General features: G+C 34.2%; 1 long non-coding RNA gene across 4 annotated transcripts in view; it reads left to right on the forward strand.

Moving 5' to 3' along the window:
- LOC143686350 (uncharacterized) overlaps nucleotides 1–18,295 on the forward strand; it is a 158,722-nt gene that overhangs the window by 17,623 nt on the left and 122,804 nt on the right. For 3 of the 4 annotated variants that reach the window (XR_013177077.1, XR_013177078.1, XR_013177080.1), the window contains exons 2-3: nucleotides 12,792–12,869; nucleotides 13,147–13,212. This is a non-coding gene — a long non-coding RNA (uncharacterized LOC143686350). The remainder of the gene's footprint in view (nucleotides 1–12,791; nucleotides 12,870–13,146; nucleotides 13,213–18,295) is intronic. The other variant, XR_013177079.1, reaches the window with a different exon arrangement.

Below are 18,295 nucleotides of genomic sequence, written 5' to 3' on the forward strand. Positions count from 1 at the left end.
ATGGAGGGTCTGAACGAACTCCACAGGAGAGGCTCACCAGTTGAACCAGGAAAAGCCTGTCTCTTCTGAGTTCTCCTTATAAGGCTTTCAGTGATTAGATTAAGCATCACTCATTGCAGAAGACATGCCCCTTTGGCTGATTACAAATGGAATCAGCTGTGGATGCAGCTGACATGATCATGATTTAATTCTATGAAATGTCCTCATCACAACAGACAAGCCAGCACTTGCCCAACCACCACTTGGCCAAGTTGACACATGAACCTGACCATGACAATAGCTCTGTGAGGGGGTGGGTTTCTAGCAAGTGGCCTCTAATAAGGATATTAGTATGAAGAACATTGATACAGGAGTTATCTTGTGATGTAAACTTATATAAGGGTGGTCAAGAATTAAATGCAATGAGCTTTAATAATATGCAAGTGAACCCCATGGCATTGAAGCTAGGATGACCTTTCGCAGCTAATCTGTACTGGAAGGAGAGGTTGGGTCTTTATAACATTGTCATCATCCCTAGGGGGATGTTGGCTACCTTTGAAGGAGTAATTCAAATGGAGTGATCACCAAAGAGGGCTGAGGTCTCTCTTCTAGGAGTAATTACAGCAATTGGGAAGGAAAAAGATGTATTTCTGAAAGCATTCTGGCAAAGTGAAACAGTGTACATTAGAGTTCACTCCCTCTAGCACTTGGATCCAGTGCTTTTTAAAGAGAGCAGCAACTCCATGATGTGAGGTGGTTCTTCTTTCCTGGAAGAAACAGAAAAGTCAAGTGAGTGGGAAGAACTACATTCATCCCTATAGCTGGATTCAGGATCACAAATGATTGGTTCTTCTCCTTTTTCTCTAATTAATTCTAAATTACCCTCATCCTCAGCCAAGACTTCTGCTGGGTTACCTATAGTCATGACCCAGACCCATCTTTCTCAGTGCCCACTTTGGAAACTTGTGCTACTTATCTCAATGTTAGGCTCTACAAGTTTAGACATCCTGGTTCCCAAAGGGTAGAGTTGAGAGCAATTGTAATTCAAGTTTGTTGTCCAAATATTCTCTTATAAATTAGGTTAGGTTATCTGCTCACCAGGAAGGTCTTTCCTTTGCTTTTCCTGTTGTGAGTGTTTTTGTGACTCATGATAAAGGCCTCAACCTTAGGCTCTCTGGGATGTTGGGTAACCCACAGTTTCCCCTCTGACTTTCACACAGCCTCACCTGAAGCATTCTTCTTTGGCCACAGCACTGAGAATAAACTACAAGGTATGCATGGGTGGGTTCTTTCTCCCTGGGAGTCTCCTGAGACATTTGTCACTTCTCAGATTAACATACCTGCTCTTGCATTAGTCAGGAGCTCTTTCAAGACCGTGGCACTGATTTTAGAGAATTCAGGATCTTAACTGAAGGAAAAAGAGGTATGTGCCAGCTCTCACATATTTCTCTAGATCAAATTTCTCTAGGATAGGATAGTTGGGAATATTTTTAAGTCTCATTGAAGGAAGGACTTTCTTCTCTAGTTTTTGCTCTGTTGTTATTTTTAAGTTTCAAGGGGAGGATGTGGCATAAAAATATTCTTAGCCTATCAACTTTATAAGGAATTTATATACTAAGAATTAGAAAACAACTTCCATTCCCATTACTCAAATGAGCTCATATTCTCCCAAGAATTCTATTAGCAATAACAGGAAATAAGGATTGCATAATCACCCATCAATTCAGGGCTAATATAATTTGATCTCAAGTTTAAATAATGAAAACAAGAACAGAGAAAAAAGAAAATTCCAGATCTCATTACAGTAAAAAGCTATGTCAAATATATTCAAGTACCAGTTTTTTCTAAGCTTAAAAAGCTCTATTAATGAATATGCTTTTTCATTCAGCTTTAAGTAAATAAAGCATAGCGTCACCTAAAATGTAGATTATGGCTACTAGTGAAATTATCATAATTAGAGTAATGCCTTGTGCCAGTTTGAAAAGATTTATGTACCATAGAAAAGCCATGTTTTAATCTTAATCAGTTTTGTGGGAGCAGCCGTTTCTTTTAATCCCAATTCAGTAATGTAGGTTGGAAAATTGATTATGTTATCTCTACAGAGATGTAACTCACCCAATTGTGGGCATGAACTTTTGAATAAAGGGAGAAGTGACTCCACCCATTCCAGGTGGGTCTTGATTAGTTTACTGGAACCCTTTTTCAGTTATTCATTTAGAAGCATTTTAGTTCTTCATTTAGTTCTTCATTTAGAAGCACTTTAGAGAAAGTTTCAGAACGATGGGAGAGCAACCGAGCAGAGTCACAAGAATGACGAGAGTATAAGAGACATTAGAACTACAGAGTCTACCAGTTAGGGGCCTTTGGAGATGAAGAAACAAAATGCCCCTTGGTGAGCCTCATGAGGCCTAGAGAGAAAGCTAGCAGGTGTTGCCATGTTTACCATGTACTTTTCCAGTTAACAGAGAAACCTTGAATTTCATCAAGCATTCTGGAGTGAAGACAACTTCTTCTTGGTGCCTTAATTTGGACATTTTTATAGACTTGCTAAATTGGGATATTTTCATGGCCTTAGAACTATAAACTTGCAACTCACTAAACTCCCCCTTTGAAATGCCATTCTGTTTCTGGCATATTGCATTCTGGCAGCTAGCAAACTAGAATATGCCTATTTAACAAAATCTCATAATTCTATTTTTCTTTGTGTATATTATCCTTCATAATATATCAATTATTTAAAAAAAATCTATGTTCATATTTCCAAAATTAGATTGCAGTGGTACTTGTACAACTCTTGAACTTGATTAAAAATTGTTGAAATGCACATTTAAAAGAGTTAAATTTTACCCTATATGATACTTTAAAAGTTTTAAAATCAATATTCATGCTGGTATTAGGTCATAACACCAGACTTCTGAAGTAATATCTTCCTTCACTTTGTGCACAGATCATTTAAATATATGCAAAACTACATCTTTAATTTAAAAAAAAAGGGACAGAAGAGGTAGAGCAAGATGGCGGCTTAGTGAGGTTGTAGAATTTATAGCTTCTCCTCTAGAGAAGCTAATAAATAGCTAGGAACAATACAGAAGAACTGCTGGGGCTACATCAGTTAATTGGACACAGAGTGAACACCAGCCTGGACCAGGTGGAATGGCTGAGACCCCACACAGAACTGTAAGTTCCCTAGGCCACAGAGGCTGACACCCCTCCCCCATAGGCATGGCAGGCTGTTTTTCTGAGGGGAAAAGAAACAGACTTTACTAGCAGCAAGAGCTTAGCTCAACCAAGCTCCAATTGTAGAAATAATTAACAACTTCTGATACTGAAAATGGGCCCCCAACACAGATAAATGTGGAATAAGCACTAAAGGTATTAGGAGTTTTTGCCTCAGAACAGAATGGGGTTTGGCTGACAGGAAAAATAAAAAGGCTTTTTGAGTTGGGCAGCACAAAATACTGGAAAAGAGCTGGACACCAAGTAAAGAGGGCACATAGATCCTGGAGATAAATAGAGCCATGTACCAACTTAAACTCTTAATTGACAAACCCTAACACCAGGGGTCTGGCTCTGAAAAGGATTTTTTTGTTGTTCTTTTTCTACTATTTAATAGTAGAAAAAATGGAAGCACTCTCACACTCCAGCATTGCCCCAGAAAATTGTGGAAATAAGCTTATCTGAGAGAAGAAGTAACTAGTCAGGTGAAAGGAGTTAATACCCTAAAGGGTGTCTCTTCTTCAAGAGAAAAGTTGGGCGCAGCTCAAGTGGAATCTCTCCTTCAAGGATTTCAGGCTCCAGGGACTGGAAAACTGAAGCTGTTAAAGCCATCACATTACCTCATCTCTATCTCATCCACACCCCTGGCAGGGAGAGTCTGCTGAAAGTAAAGGCACCACATCCCATTAAAGCTAGTGGGAAACCACAGGCAGATGAGCAGGATAGGAAAAGCACAGAGACTTCAAAGGAACGTCTGACAACCTCCTGGGTCTCACCTCAGGGAAAACTCATGCTGGCTACTCTTTTCTCCTGAGATGTGGGCCTGTTTGGTCTGGGAAAATCTGACTAGGGTCAATAATATCTATAAGGCTCCAAATAGGCATGGCAAGAAACAGAAAACAAGAGCTAAAAATTTCTGATCAGTTCAACAGAACCTATGCTAGAGGCCTAGAATAAGTTGAACTGAATGTTAAAGAACAGATACAGAACTATGCCATCCAACAAGAAAATCCTAGGTAAAAGAGTGAGAATAACTTCCGGACTAAACTAATTAAGGAAATCAATCGACTAGATGCAAGCAAAAAATAATGAATCACAATAGGAAAATTGAAGATATGGCCCAGTCAAAGGAACATACCAACACTTCAAATGAGATACAGGAGTTGAAGCAACTAATTTAGGATGTTCAAACAGACATTGAAAACCTCATCAAAAGTCAAATCAACAGGTTGAGGGAGGATGTAAACAATACATTGGGAGAACAAAAAGAAGAACTCAAAAAGTCTGAAGAAACAACAAATCACAGAACTTATGGGAATGAAAGGCACAGTGGAAGAGATGAAAAGAAAAATAATGGAAACCTAAAACAACAGATTTGAAGAGGCAGAAAAGGACTAGTGAACTAGAGGACTAGATATCTGAAACACAAAAGAAAATCTAGGGAAAAGAATGGAAAAATATGAGCAGGGTTTTAGGGAGTTGAAATACAACATGAAACACATGAATATACATGTGGTGGGTGTCCCAGAAGAAGAGAAGTGAAAAGGAAGAGAAAGATTAATGGAGGAAAAAAAATCACTGAAAATTTCCTATCTCTTATGAAAGATACAAAATTACAAATCCAAAAGTACAGCATACCCCAAATGGAACAGATCCAAATAGACATACTCAAAGATAGTTACTAATCATATTGTCAAAAGTCAAAGACAACGAAAGAATTTTTAAAGCAGCAAGGGAAAAGCAATCCATCACATACAAGGGAAGCCCAACAAGACTACGTTTGGATTTCTCAGCAGAAACCATGAAGGAGAGCAGGAAAAGTCAGGAGAGAGAGATCTAGAGAAGAATATAGAAACGAAGACTATCAGTAAAGGTAGAAAAGAAAAAAGAATAGATATGACAAATAAAATCCAAAAGGCAAAATGGGAGAAGAAAGTACTGCCTTATAGTAGTAACACTGAAGATTAATGGATTAAGCTCCCCAGTTAAAACATATAAATTGCCAGAATGAATTAAAAAACAGGACCCATCTCTATGCTGTCTATAGGAGACTAATTTTAGACCAAAGGACAAAATATGTTGAAAGTAAAAGGTTGGGAAAAGATATTTCATGCAAACAACAATCAGAAAATAGGAGGAATAGCTATATTAATATCTGACAAATTAGACTTCAAATGTAAAACAATTAAGAGACAAAGAAGGACACTATGTATTAATAAAAGGAACAATTCAAGAAGAAAACATAACAATCATAAATACTTATACACTGAGCCAGAGTGCTCCGATGTACATGAGGCAAGCACTGACAACACTGAAGGGAGAACTAGATACCTCTACCATAATAGTTGGAGCCTTCAATTCCCTGCTGTCATCAATGGATAGAACAACTATACAGAAGACCAATAAGCAGAGAATTTACATAATGTGATAAATGTACTAGACTTAACAGACATTTATAGGACATTACACCCCACAGTAGCAGGATAAAAATATTTTTCTCAAGTGCTCATGGATCATTCTCAAGGATAGATAATATGCTGGGTCACAAAGCAAGTCTCAAAAAATTTAAAAAGATTGAAATCATAGAAAACACTCTCTCATATCAAAATTGAATGAAGTTGGACATCAATGACAGGCAGAAGACCAGAAAATTCACAAATATATGAAGGCTAAACAACACACTCTTAAACAATCAACGGGTCAAGAAAGAAATTACAAGAGAAATCAGAAAATATCTAAAGGCAAATGAAAATGAAAACACAACATATAAACATTCATGAGATGCAGCAAAGGCAGTTCTAAGAGGGAAATGTTTTCACCCTGGATCCTTATATTAAAAAAGAAGAAAAGCAAAAATTGAGGAATTAATTGTTCACTTGGAAGAACTAGATAAGGAACAGCTAGCTAACCCTGAGGCAAACAAAAAGAAAGTAATAATGAAGATTAGAGTAGAAATAAATGAAATTGAGAATATGCAAATAATCGGGAAAATCAACAAAATCAGAAGTTGGTTCTGTGAGAAAATCAATAAAATTGATGGCCCTTTAGCTAGTTTGACAACAAGAAAAAAAAAATAGAGAGAAGATGCAAATAAATAAAATCAGAATGGAAGAGAAGACATAACTACTGACCCCGCAAAAATAAAGGAGGTAATGAAAGGATACAATGAGCAACCATATGCTAATAAACCTGACAACATAGATGAAATGAACAACTTCCTAAAAAGGCATGAACAGCCAACACTGACTGGAGAAGAAATAGATGACCTCAATAAAGCAATCAAAAGTAAAGAAATTGAATCAGTCATCAAGAAGCTCCCCCCAAAAGAAAAGCCCATGGCTTCACATGTGAATTCTACCAAGAATTCAAGAAAGACTTAGTACCAATCCTGTTCAAACGCCTCAAAAATTTGAAGAGGAGGGAAAACTACCTAACTCATTTTATGAAGCCAACATCACCTAATACCAAAGCCTGACAAAGACACTCTACAAGAAAATCACAGACCAATCTTTTTAATGAGTATAGATGCAAAAATCCTCAACAAAATAATTGCAAATCGAATCCAGTACACATTAAAAGACTTATACACCATGACCAAGGGAGATTTATTCCAGGTATAAAAGGATGGTTCAACATAAGAAAATCAATTAATGTAACATACCATGTCAACAAATCAAAGGAGAAGAAACACATGATCATCTCGATTCATGTAGAAAAGGCATTTGACAAAAGTCAACATCCTTACTTGATGAAAACACACACTTCAAAGGATAGGAATAGAAGGGAACTTCCTCAACATGATAAAAGCATATATGAAAACCTACATCTAACATCATCCTCAATGGTGAAAGACTGAAAGCTTTCTCACTAAGATCAGGAACAAGACAAAGGTGCCTGCTGTCACCACTGTTATTCAACATTGTGCTTGAAGTTCTAGTAGGAGCCATTATACAAGAAAAAGATATAAAAGAAATAAAAGGCATCCAAATTGGAAAGGAAGAAGAAAAACTCTTGCTGTTTGCCAGTGATTTGATACTATATGTCAAAAATCCTAAAAGATCTACAGCAAAGCTACTAGAGCTAATAAATGAGTTCTACAAAGTGGCAGGGAACAAGATCAACACCCCAAAATCAATAGTGATTCCATACACTAGTAGTAAGCAACCTGAGTAAGAAATTTTAAAAATCATTTATATTAGCAACCAAAAAAATACATATTTAGGAATAAATTTAATTAAGGATACAAAAGACCTATACACAGAAGGCTACAGAAAATTGCCGGGAGAAGTTATAGAAGACCTAAATTAGTGGAAGGACACACCGTGTTCATGGATTGGAAGACTAAATATAGTTAAGATGTCAATTCACCCAAATTGACTTAAGGATTCAATGCAATACCAATTAAAATCCCAACAACTTACTTTGAAGAATAGAAAAATCAATAATCAAATTTATTCGGAAGGGAAATGTGCCCCAAATTGCTAAAAAATATCTTGATAAAGAAAAACAAAGTGAGAGGTTGCACCTACCTGACTTTAAAGCATATTACAAAGCTACAGTGGTCAAAACAATATGGTTCTGGCATAAAGATAGATAGACTGACCAATGGAATTGAAATAAGTGTTCAGAAATACACTCTCTCATCTATGGGCAATTTATCTTTGAGAAGGCCATCAAACCAACCCATCTGGGACAGAGCAGCCTCTTCAATAAATGGTGCTTGGAGAACTGGATATTTATTTGCAAAGGAATGAAACAGGGATCCATATCAAAAATTAACATAAAATGGATCAAAGACCTAAACATTAGTGCTAAGACCATAAAACTTTTAGAAGAAAATGTAGGAAAATATCTTATGAATCTTGTAATATAGGTGGTTTCCTAGACCTTTTACCCAAAGCACAAGTATTGAAAAAAGAAATAGATAATTGGGAACTGTTATCAAAATGATAACCTCAAAATGAGACACTTTTGTGCAGCAGAGAGCTTGGTCAGGAAAGTAATGGCTGCTTATGCAATGGGAGACAATATTTGGAAAACACATATTGGATGAGGGTTTAGTGTCAGGAGTATATAAAGAGATTCTGCAACACAACAACAAAAAGACAAACAACCCAATTAAAAAATTGACAAAAGACCTGAACAGACACTTCTCAGAAGAGGAAATACAAATAACTAAAAGGCACATGAAAAGATGCTCAAGTTCATTGGCTACCAGGGAAATGCAAATCAAAACCACACTGAGATATCATCTGACACCAATTAGAATGGCCATTATCAGAAAAACATAAAACAAGTGCTCTAGAGGATGTGGAGAAAGAGGCACAGTTATCCACTTTTGGAGGGAAGGTAAAATGGTACAACTGCTCTGGAAGGCAGTTGGCAGTTCCTCAGGAAGATAAGTATAGAATTGCCATATGGCCCAGCAATCCCATTACAAAACTGGACATTTACACACCAGTGTTTATAGCAGCATTATTTATGATTATTTTATATTCATGTCACTATGACAAACTTTTAAAAATAACTGTTGAGACTTGTTTTGTGGTCCAATCTAGAGTATATTCCATATGCACTAGACAAGAAAGTATATTCTGCTGTTGTTTGATGGAGTGCTCCATAGATATATGTTAGGTTAAATTGGTTAATATTGCTGATAATGTGTTCTATTTCCTTGTTGATCTTCTATTTAATATTATTGAATAATAGTCTTGTGTCATTTTTAATCTGAAAATGTCTTAATTTCCTCTTTTTTTTAAGAAAAGTTTTGCCATATACAGAATTCTTGGTTGACAGTTTTTTGTTACCTTTTTGAATTTTGGCACTTGGATTACATCATTCCACTGCTTTCTTGCCTTTACAGCTTCTAACTGGAAATCACTATTAATCTAATCAGGGCCCCTTTACATGGTGTCACTCTTTCATTTCCTTGATTACCAATGTAGTTGTGCCCCTTTTATTTTTCTTTTTGTTGTTGAATTGTAAGAGTTCTTTACATATTCTGGATACTAGATCCTTATCAGATATATGAGCTGTAAACATTTTCTCCTATTCCGTGGGATTTCTTTTTTCTTTTTTTGAAAATGTTCTTTGATACACAAAAGTTATTAATTTTTATGAAGCCCAATGTATCTATATTTTCTAGGTGTCATATATAAGAATCCCTTGCCTAATTTCAGGTCATGAGAATTTGCACCAATGTTTCCTTATAAGAATTTTTTGGTTTTGGCATTTAAGTTTAGATCTTTGATCCATTTGTACAATGCAAAATAAATAATTTGCATGTGCATATCCAATTGTCCAGTATCATTTGTTGAAAAGACTGTTCTTTCTCCATAGCATGGTTGCAGAAAATCATGAGCATAGGTGTGTGTTTATTTTTGAACTCTCAATTCTTTTCCTTTGACCTATATGTATATTCTCATTCCAGTACCATACTGTCTTGGTTTTTGTATATTTTTGGTAAGTATTGAAATTATAAAGTAAGACCTTCAACTTTATTCTTTTTCTTCAAGATTGTTTTGGCTATGCAGGGTACCTTCTTTCTATATGAAATTTAGAACCAGCTTGTCCATTACTGTTAAAAAGGCAGTTGGAATTCTAAGGATTACACTTAACCTGTAGATCAATTTGGGGAGAACTGATATTTTGACAATATCAAGCCTTCCAATCCATAAACATTGGGTGTATTTCCATTAATTTGGATATTCTTTCATTTCTTGTGACACTGTTTTGTAGTCTTCAGTATACAAATCTTGCTCTTATTCTGTTAAATTTAATTATCTGTTGTATTCTATTGTTGCAATTTTATATGGAATATTTTTCTCAATTTTGTTTTTATATTGTTCATTGTTATTATATAGAAATACAATTTGTTCTTGTATATTGAAAAAAAAAATAACAGTCAGGAACACATTTTCACTTCCTTCCAAATCCTGTAAAATATGTAAGAAATTGTGAGGGCTATATTTGTCACATTAAGGTCATCAAGATAGCTGTGACTCTTCTAATGGTCTGTGTTCTAGCTAAGGTTACCAGACTTCAAAGAAGGGAAACTATTTAAAGCCCCATTTCCTTCTGATAATCTCTCCAAGCTGCCTTTCTCCGCTTATACACCACAGAGCTGCCTGTCCTGATGTAGCATTTCTAGCCATCAACTAGTCTTGTGTTTCTTAGTATAATTTCTCAGTATAATGAAGCTCAATGATCATTGGCTAAAGGGGGGTAAACCACAAGGGCACTTTCCCAATCCAATCAATTTTTTCTGGATTGTGGCTTCCTTTGGTCTTCTAATTCACACCTTCAACACAGAAAATTTCTGTGGGTTGGGAAATGCTTCAAGTGTATATATTCAAAGATGAATAAATAACGGCAAATTACAAAAAAATCATTATTTCAGGCATAGTTTGACAGTTTGTCCTCAATCAACATGGAATAAGTTTACAAACAAAGTTTTACAAGAGGGTTTTAGAAATGATCTGGTTTATTAAATCAATGGGAAATGGGATGTGATAATAAGGCCTGGGTAATTCTAGGTGAACAAAGAGATTTTAAACCCAAAATTTTGGTAGAGTTTATGATCTATAGCACTTATTTCACATCTTTTATGCTCTAAATTCAATATTTAGTTAATCTGTCTTTGTATGGCTTTTCAAATGTACTACCTGCTTTTGTATGAGTATTGCATCTTATGTTTTTATTATTCCCAGAACATTTCCTTGCCCATATTAGAAAACCAATAACTATCTGCTAATTAATGAACACATTAGCAGAAGTGTATGGTGAATATTTACATGTCTTTTCTTCTGCCTTGTAACTATATTCACACCCCTTGGCAATGGAGTGGTCTTTTATAGGGAACAGTCTCCAACGCTAAGTTGTAAATTGCCTTCTACTTACATTTATATGTGATTTTAATTGTATTCATAAACAATACTGAGATTTATAGATTGTATCATATCAACAATTAAGCAAACTGCAGTGTACCCTGGCTCATTTAAGAATGATTTCTAGTCTATCACCACTATGAAAGTTAATGTCAAGAAACACTGAGAAAAGAAATCACTGCCTCAGGAAAAGGCAGTGCTTATTTAGACAATAATCGGTATGACAAGGACAGAACGCTCAAGGATAAAATACAGTTATATTCGAGACTTTTAAAGATAGGAAAGAAAAGTGACTGTCTTAGGAAAAATATAGGACAGAGTGAAGGGCATCAGAATGCAATCTATTAGAAATGGCCTTTAGAATTCAGTGCTTATGATATGAACATTTTTAAAAACTTTAAACTTACATTTTTTTGGCTTAAGATGTTCTTGAGCTGCAATCCATACCCTCTTTTCTCGTCTTTATCCCCCTAATGCCAACTCATTTTTTGGTTTAGCAGTAAAGGAAGCAAATATTTAGAGGGTTAAATAATTCAAAAAAAGTAGGAAATTTACATTGTAATCAATCTAATGGGAAAGAGCAGAAGTCTTTTTGGTTTTAGTTATCCATTTTCATTTCTGAATAGTCACCCACAGATACAAATGATGGATTGAGAATCCATTAGGATGATGTGTGGACTTATTTTGGAGAGCATAGACCAGTGATTGAAAGCCAAAGAGTCTCAGGATTCAAACAGGTCTGTGCTAGAATTCATTCTCTACACTGTCTGGCACTGTGACTGTACCCAACTTATTAATCTGTCAAATTATTTCTCATTTGTAATAATAGCACATCCTTATAGGTGAGTTGAACTATTAAAACAGATAATGTACATGAGAATGACTGATTGCAAAAAATGCTATGATTCTTCACCCTGTTTTCTATCTTCTAACCACATCATTTGGAAACTCAAGTCGATCAGTCCTGTCTCTTTACCTCCCCTTTCTATGATCAATACAATATGGCAAACGTAACCCTGTGACAGTTTTGAACCTTTGCTAAAAGGAGCCTCACACACTTCTATTCTTTCTCTGGATATGTGCCCAGCCATCATGAGCACAAGCCCAGGCAAACCTAATAGATGATGAGAGACAAGTTGTCCTGACACTTCTGTCACCCCATCTGACAGCCTGCCAATGGCAACCTGCCAGTTCCCAGGGGGACCACAAGGTGACTGCCAGTGTAAGGACAAATCCAACCGAGAATGTCCAGGAGTAGAGGAACCATCCAGCTGAAGTCAACTTAAATTATCAATGAACAGAATCAAGTATTAAATAAATTGAGGTTGTTTTAAGGCATTAAGATTTGGAGTGGCTTGTTATACAGTAATAGCTAACCAATGAATGAAGCAATGGACTTAGACCAGTTTCTGACACATAGTAAGTTTGCAAGTAATTGAATTAATATTATTAGAAATCAAATTTTGTGTTTAATTGCTCTCCTAATGAGTAAGAGATTTAAATTTTGTTAACGTGGTATTTACTAAAAAGGTGATACAAAAATTGAGATGTCTTAAAATTAACTCTAAAGTTCATTAGAAATCTCTATATACTTTATGCATTAGTGAACTAATTAATTGCACTCACAGTAATTATTGGTCAAATACTTTTTTTATTTTTAAAAATTAACTTTACTGAATTTACTTAATTGAGGCTAATTTTCATATCTAGATTAACACCGTCCTCTGATCTGCATCTTTGGTGTTCACTCATCTCTAACAAGACAAATCACCAAGTGGCCACATTTTGGTAAGGAATTAGTTTTAAACCTTCACATCAACTAAGAGTTATTTAACATTTAACAGTTGTATGGGTAAGCTGGCATCCCAGGAAAATACACTATGAATAAAATGATTATGGAACACAAGCCAGTCGATTTTTTTTTTAAAGTTCACTTCAGATAGAGTAGAAAATTTCAAATAATTTTATACCCCACTTAAAAATTATCTTCAGATGTTTTTATTTAGAAACTTTACTAGCTTTACTTTTATATAATTTACAATTTATATTATTTTCATTCATTCAGCTTTTGCAGTATGTCAGATTGTGTCCTCATTGGTCATGAATATTCGTAGATGGGCAGAACCAATTGGTAAGGCTCACAAGTTGCTATGGAAATGGTCAGTTTGGATCCCTGCACATCCATACCACTAGCATAAACTGATAAACCTCCTGGAAAGGCTCCTATTATTCTGTACCAATTGAATTTCCTAATCAATTGATATTGTAGATCTGATTTATGTCTGATCTTAGAATTGACAAGCTCATTCTCAATTTTCCCAGAATATTTTCCCCCTCATTCCCTCAAAATGAAGAATTTCATACACAAAAGATTGGATTTGATTTATTCATCAAATTTATAATAGAAATCAATTTATCTTGTTCTGCAGACACAATACTCTCAATTCTGTTCTACTACTTTATGTTCTTTCAATAGTACTCAATCAAAAGTATTATATCCTTACCATACATGGCTGTAATGTTTTTTTTTTAATTAATTCCCTCCAAATTCCACCTATGTTACTACTGACAGGACAGATATTACCAATAAAAATATATTTTATTCCATAGAATGATGCATTTTCTATGAATTTTTAAATAGATATGTCTTCAAAATATCATGACAAAGCCATAAAAAGAACCTGAGAAATACATTTTCATTCATTTGCACACACTTTCTGATGTAAAATTTTGTTTATTTAATAGTAATAACCCCCACTCCTCAAAAAAGCAGCAAAACTGCACATTTTGTGAAGATAGATATTGGTGCAAATGCAATTCTTTGGTCAATTTAGAGTCAGAAAATGAAAGGGTCTCTGGGTGGAGGAGAAACAGAATGAGTTAACAATGGATTGTGTCATTTTACCCTGCAGTTTCTTTGAAGCTTCTGTGACTAGTCTTTGCAAAGGTGTATTTTACTGATTTTTCTTCTGAAATAGAAAGAAGCTTTCAGAACTTCAGTAGACACAGAGGGATTAAAGAAAAGGGAATATGAACACAGAGTTAAAGGAAAGATAAAATCTCTAATGGAAGCTCTTTCATTATTTAACATCATCTTTGACTGCTTTACGTTAGGAGGTCTTTCTGTACATAATGCAAATCAGTAGCAGTGGGAGAATCTTAAGGTTCAAAAACCAAACCTGCAGTTATTATTATTACATGTGGGATGGCTTTCAAATGTACAAAGATGTATTTTAAGAATGCAGCATAATAATCCAGAGTCATTTAATGAATTATGTGTGAATGAACTATTGATTTGTGATCAATAAGTAGGGCTCAGTATTATGAAATATGTATTGTGCAGAATATTAAGACTATTTGCAATCAGTGATGGAAAGGTATAGATGTATTTTATACATATAAAGCATAATGCTCCATAATATAATGACTTGATTTAATTTGTTCAACTGAAAGAGAGTAAGGGATGATAGCAAATAATGCATTAATGGAGGGAAATGAAAAGGAAACACTCATGGCATTGCTGAAATAAACAGAAATTTGAAAAATCAGAAACATAAACAGTCCATTTGCTAATCCCTATTATGGAAGATAATCTAAGGCACAAAAAAGTAAAACAAAGAAAATGAGCAAATAGCTACCCACATAATCATGCAGCATTAGTATCAGTTAACTTTCTACCCTTCCCATTCCACTCGCCAGCATTGTCCAGGAGAAGATAAATGTCTTTGGAGATGCAGTGGGATCCTTTCAATGCATTTACCACTTTTATTCTAAAAGAATAAAATGACCTAGTATGTGCAATAAAAGACATCATTTAATATGACAATCTTCTCATTTTGGGAACAAAATGAGATATACTGAAAGGACCATTAGTTAGAAAAGAAGAGTCTCATCTAGGATAGGGGTCAGCTTCATTTTCTCTTCATAACATTCATTAACTGTGTGAGACTTTGTCCAGGTAACAAAATTGCTCTGATCTCAGTTGCATCCATTGTAAAATGTATAGTATCTATCTTATATATTTGGGAAGATTAAATTAAACTATACGTGGAAAGTGCTTAAACATGCTTGGAATGTATTGAACATTAAACGTTTATTGTGCATTAGTCTTCTGTTCATCCCTTTGGGGCATAAATGACTCCAGAGTTTAAGCAGTGTTTTATTTATCTTTTTCTTCAATAAACTGTTTTATTTTACTTAAGCACAACATGCAAAACAGGTTTAGTGAATTTTCACTAAACAAGCATTCTCATAACACCACATCCTAAATGAATAAACATATTATCAGCATTCAAATGTCTTCACTGATTTCTTCCCAGTTGTCACGATATTAAATTAAGTTTTATTCTGACTTCTATCACCATATATAGTTTACTTTTGTATCTTAATATATATGTAGAGAAAAGGATATATGTTCTCTTATGTCTTACAATATTCTCTTGAAAATATGTTTGTGAGATTCATTGACGCTACATATGAAGTAGTGTATTAATTTACATTGTTGCCTAATATTCCACTTTCTTAATATATAACAAAGTACTTTTCCTATGATCGAATCATTCTGTATTCTTTCCAGTTTGGAAATTTAATGAATAATGGAGTTATAGCTTTATATATTTATATAGAGAGGAGCGGAAGAATTCACCATTGAATTGGAATTGCAGAATCATGGTGGAGTGCATGTCCAGGTGACTGTTAATGCCCAAGACCTTTTTGTAGTGATTTAAAAAGAGTTGCATTCCAAACAAGAGGGCAATTTTCTCCTCATCCTTAATGTCATTTACTATGTTTGGACTATTTTTTTTTTCCTATTTTAATCTTTGATAGCTGTGTACTGGTATCTCATTGTGGTTCTAACTTGCATTTTCATGTAAGTTTTATCCATTTGGGATATTCTAAGTTGAAGCAACTATTAAACTTTCTTGCTATATTTTTAATATTTTTCTCTATTTATTCCTTGTAGGACATATACACACACACACACACACACACACACACACACACACACACACACATATATATATATATATATATATACCCAAGATCTAGTTTTGTGATCTCAAGCTTGCCTTTTTCACTTTCTGAAATTTTTTATTTTGATAAAAACTAAGTTTTCATTTTAATGTAGTCCAAATTTAATGTAAATTTTTCTTATGATATTTTTGTTTTATACATAAGACATATTTCTCTCCACTAGTCCATGAAGATGTACTTCCATTTATCTTTTATGATTTTTATTGTTTTTATCTTTTAAAATTAGATTCACAATTCAACTACTGTAAAGTAGGAGTCAAAATAAGTTTTATATAGATGCTCAATGTGAGCTAACACAATATCTTAAAAAGATTGCTATTTTCTTCACTGTTGTGCAATTTCAGCCTTGTCATATAACAAACATACATATATGTGATTCTGTTACTAAATTCTGTTTTCTTCCATAGACCTTAATAAAGGTGCCAACGCTTCTTCACCTTAATATTGTTTATAATCAATCTTGATATACTATGTGAGTCCTTCACTTTTATTCTTCTTCAAGATTTTCTAGATTAATTTTGACCATTTGGTTTGTGTTAAAATTTTAGGATTATCATGCTAACTTTTAAAAAAACAATTTGCTCTGATTTAGAATGGAAATTTAATGAATCTAGGTAAAGGGTGATCTTATAATCAGGCTTGCCTCAACGCTCAAAATTTGCTCCTACTATCCTAGCATAATTATTAGTAGCACTCCATTTTATTTTGAGTGACAGAGAAGATGAACATTATAAAAGATCTAATCTATAGATTATTTTGACAGGAATTTACATCTTTATAACATGAGTGTTCTAATAGAAAATGTACTATAGCCTTCAGTTAATTCAGGTATTCTTTAATTTTTTTCTTAATAAAGTTTTGTAGATTTTATGGAGAGCTCTTGTGCAACTTCGGCTAGATTTCTTCACATATATATATATATATATATATAATACATATAATCCTATATGCAGTGTTAAATACCATATAATCTATATTAAGTTTTGAATAAAAGTGCTAATGCATCATGTCTTGTTCTCTAACTCAGAGAAAATGATTTTGATAATTCACCTTCATGTATGATGTTTTCTGTAACTTTCTTAAATGGACCCTGCCACCAACCTGTAGGCAATAGAGTAAATCATGAACTCTAATGCATCCTTGGTGGGCTCAGAAAGATTAATCTCATTCTCAACTACTTAAAGGAATATATGCACATTAAATTCAACTATGTGTCCTTGTAAAATTCTTGAGGATCATGATAAATGACAGTAGACTGTATCCTTAACCAGAACTTGTGCTGTCTGATATTTACTTTTCTGGAACAGGAAACATAGCCTCTGGCTTACTATTTGCATATGTGCTATTTCCAATTACAATCAGTAAAAGAAAGACAGTTTTTAAAAAGTGTGTAGAGTTGCAATCCAATTTACCATTTCTTAATGCACTGTATTGTGGTGTCCTATCTCAAATATTTTTACCTAACCTAAAGGCACAAATATATTATCTATCTATCTATCTATCTATATGTCTGTCTGTCTGTCTGTCTGTCTATCTATCTATTTTTGATGCACAGTCCAGGAATTGAACTGGGTCTCCTACATGGAAGCCGAGAATTCTACCACTGAACCACTGTGCTCCCCTATTTCTTCTATATTTTATTCTAGAAATTTTATATGTTTAGGCTTAATGTAGATCTTTGATCATTTTGAGTTGTCTTTTAATATGCTGAAGATAAGAGATCGAGGATCACTTTTTTGTATATGAATATATAATTAATCCAAAAACATTTGTTGAAAAAAGTATCGTTTGTCCATTTAGGTACAGTTGCACATTCATGCAAGTCAATTGAATATACTGGTATGGGTCCATTTCTGGATTCTTAAATATGTTTCATTGATTTATTTGTCTGTTTTCATGCCGATTTTATGCTGTTTTAACTACTAAATGTTTAAGTTAGTTCTTAGAATAAGTTAGTGTGATTCTTCAAAATTTGTTCTTTTTAAACGTTATTTTGGCTATTCTAGGCCCTTTGCATTTCATATACATTTGTTCACATACATTTAGTTTGACAATCCCTACAAATATGCCTCCTGAGATTTTGACTGGAACTACTTGAATCTATAGACACATTTGTGAATATGTCTCTTTGTGAATACATTGTGAATGCCATTTTAAAGAGACTGCTGTATTAACATGGT

This window comes from Tamandua tetradactyla, chromosome 6 (assembly GCF_023851605.1).
Source record: "Tamandua tetradactyla isolate mTamTet1 chromosome 6, mTamTet1.pri, whole genome shotgun sequence".
NCBI lineage: Eukaryota > Metazoa > Chordata > Mammalia > Pilosa > Myrmecophagidae > Tamandua > Tamandua tetradactyla.